This window comes from Culex pipiens, chromosome 3 (assembly GCF_016801865.2).
Source record: "Culex pipiens pallens isolate TS chromosome 3, TS_CPP_V2, whole genome shotgun sequence".
In the NCBI taxonomy this organism is placed as follows: domain Eukaryota; kingdom Metazoa; phylum Arthropoda; class Insecta; order Diptera; family Culicidae; genus Culex; species Culex pipiens.
In genome coordinates this window covers 123,437,789-123,442,607 of record NC_068939.1, presented here as the reverse complement: position 1 = coordinate 123,442,607, position 4,819 = coordinate 123,437,789, and the positions used below count along the sequence as shown (strand labels likewise).

Here is a 4,819-nt window from a genome sequence, read left to right as displayed (position 1 = left end):
AAACACAATTGAAGATATTATGAAATCTTCAGCCAGAAAAATACTCTTTTGAGGTGTTCCCACACACAAATCAGGCACAATTTCGTTGCCTTTAGAAAGTAAAGCTATGAATGAGTCTCGATGAGCTCAAACTAGAACGTAAACAAATCAAAACACTCTTTTCTGAGGAACTTTCTTGTGTGAAATGGGCCGTGGTCGAGATGCAATCAAATTTCACTTTAGCTTACCATTTCCTACGCCCAAAGTAACCAATTTGTTTTAATTTGTAGTAAATTTAGTTGTCGTTGTACCTAGAATGATAGAAAATGTTATGAATGAGATGAAAGTTTGGTTGGGATTAGTTAGCAGGGAATGTTTCGCTTTGTAAACAAACATTCACCTTTAAATTTTGGCCTTTTTTGCAACGTTTTTCACTTTGGGTTTATACTTACTCAGTAAATCTGCACTTTAGTTTCAGTTTTTAGTTAAATTTAGAGTCAATAGCCCGGTTTAAATTGTAAAATTTCAGTAAACTTTTGGAATTCGCTTCAGAAAGTAAATTTTGGGAAGCACATTTTGTTTTGGTTTGACAGTTTGACATTTCTCTGCTGCTTTGAGTGTTTGCGTTGAATGTCAGTTGGATTGGCGTTATGATTTTATGTTTTGGTAACGCTATGTTGCACAGTGGGAGTGCAGATAAGTTTAGTGGTCAAAATGTTGGAATGGTGTAAAGAAAAGTTGGAAAGTTTGATAAGTTTAGTTGGATATCAGGTCTGTCTGAGTAGTGTGGGTTGGATTGGAATGTTTTGTATTTTCTAAATCTTTTGCATTAGTGTAAGTTGGAGTAGTTGTCCAGACATTTCTGGAAGTTTTCGGAATTAGTTTAAGTTGAAAATATTTTCCAAACATTTTTGGAGTAATTTGGTAACATTGGTTTAGTTATAAGAAATATTGGTTTTCCAAATATTTTTGGAGTAAAATTGGCAACTTTGGTTGAAATTTAGTGTAAGGTTAGTTAGTTGGCAAATGATTTAGGAAAATAATAAACATAAGTTGAGATGGTTCAGAATGTGAGAAGGGGAAGTAGAAGATGTTGGATGGAATGAGTTCAAGTAAGAGGATGGCAACATAGTTTGTCTATTTGGGGAAAATAAGTTTGTTGGACTATTAATCAATTGGAATTTTTAGTTAAGAAATATGTTTTGAGTTGGATTTTTGAGTTTGAACTTTAGTTTGAACTTAAAAATTTTGTAAGTTTTCAACTTACAAAATTTTTAATATTAGTGTGGGCGAATGTAACCACATCATTGTGAGTCCCTGTATGTATGTTTGCTAAGATATGTTGGGTCAGCTAGGACACGCACCAAATTAGGGAAACTTTGCTTTTTGATCGTCGCCACCTATGGGAGGATAGCAGAAACCCTATTTTGCACCGTTTTGCTCGAAATAAATGATTTTTAAACAAATTGTGTTCGGTTTGAAATTAAAGCCAATTGGGAAGCATCTCCTGTGTAAATTTTTTGAAGCTCAATTTGTCCTTGAAAATTAACAAGAAAGAGAGCAAAATGAAAAGTCTTTTGTATCAAAATTTGGGAGAAAACTAAGATTGCCGGTTCGTACAAGCGATGAAGACTGACTCTCGTTCACTTTGGCAGAACTCGTGACACAGTCCGGATCGTTTTGGAAGTATTTTTACGACCGTGATAATTAGCGTCCTCTGATCGTCGTCAATTGCGATCAGGTGAAATCGTGGCAGTGATAATTTTTGAAAAATTAACAGCACTAAGTGCATCTGTGCAAGGTAGTTTTGGTGATATTTTTTTTGTAATTGGTACTTGATCTTGTGTAATTAAATTTGCAGTCGAGGTGTGAAGAATTTTCGAGGCAGATCTGTGATCGAGCCTAGTTGGCAGGAGAAATTTGCAGGTGTGAGGCCGCCGCAATCAGAACGAGTGAGAAAGGTAAGTTTTAGTTTTGACGATTTAAATTTGGAGTTCGCTCATTGGTTTGTGCACGTTGATTTAGGAACCCATCAACGTGGGTGGCTTATCTGGAGCTGGAAAGCTCAAACGTGGTCGTCTGGGAGCGCAATCCTGGATCGGAAGCAGTTTTTTTTTGGAACCGGAAGTGAAGTGTTTGTTAACCTTGAACTTTGAGAATCTTTTGGTGTGTCGGAATTTGGGGACAGCCCGTCGCTTTTCGCTGTTGGCACAGCTCTATTGCCACCCCCAGCGGCAACCGGAAAAACGTCACACCGGTAACGCCTTAGTCGGTCTAGGACGCCATCTCGTAGCACTTTAGCGAGAGCACGTTGGGATCGAACGCTAGAGGTCAGTGTGGGATCGGATAACGCTACACGTCCGTAACCCCTCTGCCACGTGTTTGCTTTCGGGGTGGGTTAGCTTCGGCTCAATACTCCCACGACTTCCGGAAACGCACGCCTGAGTTGGTAGCAGGTCCTTGTTGGATCAATGACGCCCCTCAGCATACACTGACCCACCAACACATGTGCATTTGACCGATTTAAGCCCCGACAACTAGCACCATCTATCGGCAGGACGCCAAAGCCGCAACAACAACACGCGCCGGCACTCAACCGTACGCCTGAGCCGGTAACGCCTCGCCTCGCCTCACACGCTTCAAGAATCGGCCCGCCTTCGCCGATCGGTCCAGCCGACATCGGACCGGAATTGTCGACACATCGTGGGAGCACCGCACAAATCGCAAGTAACGAACTCCGTAGGGACGTTTAGGAACCGGATAGGGAAATAGGGACGTTTAGCGGTCAGAAGGAGTAGGGAAAAAGGATTAGGATCACACCTGGACTGAGTTGAATTGTCCACGCAAAAGATGGAGGTTTTTTAGCTTGGCTTTTCCTCCCAAAAAAAAAATATAATCAAAACTACAAAAGTTTCTGGCCTCAGTTTTTTTTTCTTTTAATCTGAGAGATAAAATATAATCTTTATTCTTTTCTTTTAATACAAATAATACAAATTTAATCGGTCCTTAGTGAACTTGGGTCGAAGTCAGTTGGTAAACGAAGTCACATATCGCAATAGTTTCAGCTAAATCAATAAATACACATAAATATTGGCTCAAATCTTGGTTTTCTTTCACAATTTTCAATAGTACAAAATCTTAGTTTTCGGTCTTTAGTTTTGGGTTAGTTTGATGAACATTTTGGTTGGTGCCACTCCGTTTTAGCCTGCCCGAAGAGAGAGTTTCTAGCCGGACCTCCAACTGCGACAACAGCCTTCCGTTTGGAAGTGGCGCTTAAGCTGTTGAACGTTTCGTGTGCAACGCAGAATCGTTACATGGCTTTTATTTGGCATAGGAAATGCATTTAAAAAGATTCATTTAAATCAAGAATACCAAATAAAACGTTACTTAATCCACCTTGAGCTGGTTGGCGCCTTCCTCACATTAATATAGTTATTTTTTTCTAAAATAAACAAGTTCGACCTACAAATGAGTCTGAATTTCCTTCATGTACTCATATTTTTTTGATTGGGTTGAAAAATTTTGAATCACGTTGGAATGGTGTTTCAAATACCTTTTTAAAAACATATGGGTAATTCTCCGCCAACTCACATGAAATCGGAAAAAGTTGACCCGACCCCTCTTCGATTTGCATGTAACTTTGACCAAATGGGTAACATTTGTTCCTCTTTCAGAAGAACTTGTTTGACATTTTGTGGAAATGATTCCAGGCATGTTGTGCCAGTGATAAGAATATACATATTACGCTAATCTTTGAAGCTCCTGAAGACCCGGAGAGAATATATTGAAAACCAAATGAGATATAGAGTAAGATGCACTTAAAGAGCTTTTATGAAGTTCTTTTTGAGAGCTAATGAGCACAGTCACATGAAAATATAGCTAAAATTGGTTTTTACAATGAATCACATTATTCAAGTCATAAAAAAGGTCGTTTACAACGGATAACAACACAGCAAATAAAATAGTAATCCAGCTGCGTGCAAAAGGCCTGGATGTTAAACACAGCAAAAAATCCGATGGTTAAATCGCATGCAAAAGCATGCACATCACCTTCGTCAAAATAAACACTTAATATTACACACTGCATGTACAATTTTTGAAACACACAAAAAAAAAATTGCAACCGACGGGAATCAAACCCAGCACCATCAGTGAGGACTGGCGCCTTAGCCCACTCGGCCATCAGACCGATGAAACGCTGTAAGGATAAACGTATATATGAGCTTGACATTTCAGTCAAGTAGGTTTCCCATACTGATGGGCTACATATTTTAGGGTGTAAAATTACATAAAATTGCATAAAATAATGCAATATTTATTTTACACCCAGGCCTTTTACACGCAGCTGGATTACTACTTTTTTAGCTGTGAACATTATTTGCATTATTTTATGAAATTCTATGGAATATTACACCCTGATTAAGGTAGCCCATCAGTATGGGAAACCTACCTGACCGAAATGTGAAGCTGATATATGCGTTTATCCTTTCGATTATTCATCGGTCTGATGGCCGAGTGGGCTAAGGCGCCAGTCCTTACTGTTTGTGCTGGGTTTAAATCCCGTCGGTTGCAACTTTTTTGTGTGTCTAGAAAAATTGTACATGCAGTGTGTAATATTAAGTGTCTTTTTTGACGAAGGTGATGTACATGCTTTTGCATGTGATTTTACCATCGGATTTTATGCTGTGAAGTATAAGATTTCATTAAACGAAAATGCCATCTAGAACAAGCTGAGTGCCGATAAGAAGAGCTCTTAGTGCCGATGCATGTCTGCCGCCAATGCCGTACTCACACACTTAGGAGCTCAGGGTGGCTAAGTCCTTGGAGTTAAAGAGAAGAC

The 4,819-nt window shown here is 39.2% G+C and overlaps 1 long non-coding RNA gene across 1 annotated transcript; it reads left to right on the top strand.

Moving 5' to 3' along the window:
• Positions 1-431: 431 nt before the first annotated feature.
• LOC120413013 (uncharacterized) lies at positions 432-2,563 on the top strand. The gene is made up of 3 exons (XR_005604894.1): positions 432-1,780; positions 1,841-1,940; positions 2,005-2,563. It is a non-coding gene; the product is annotated as an uncharacterized LOC120413013 (long non-coding RNA).
• The last annotated feature ends 2,256 nt before the right edge of the window (positions 2,564-4,819 follow it).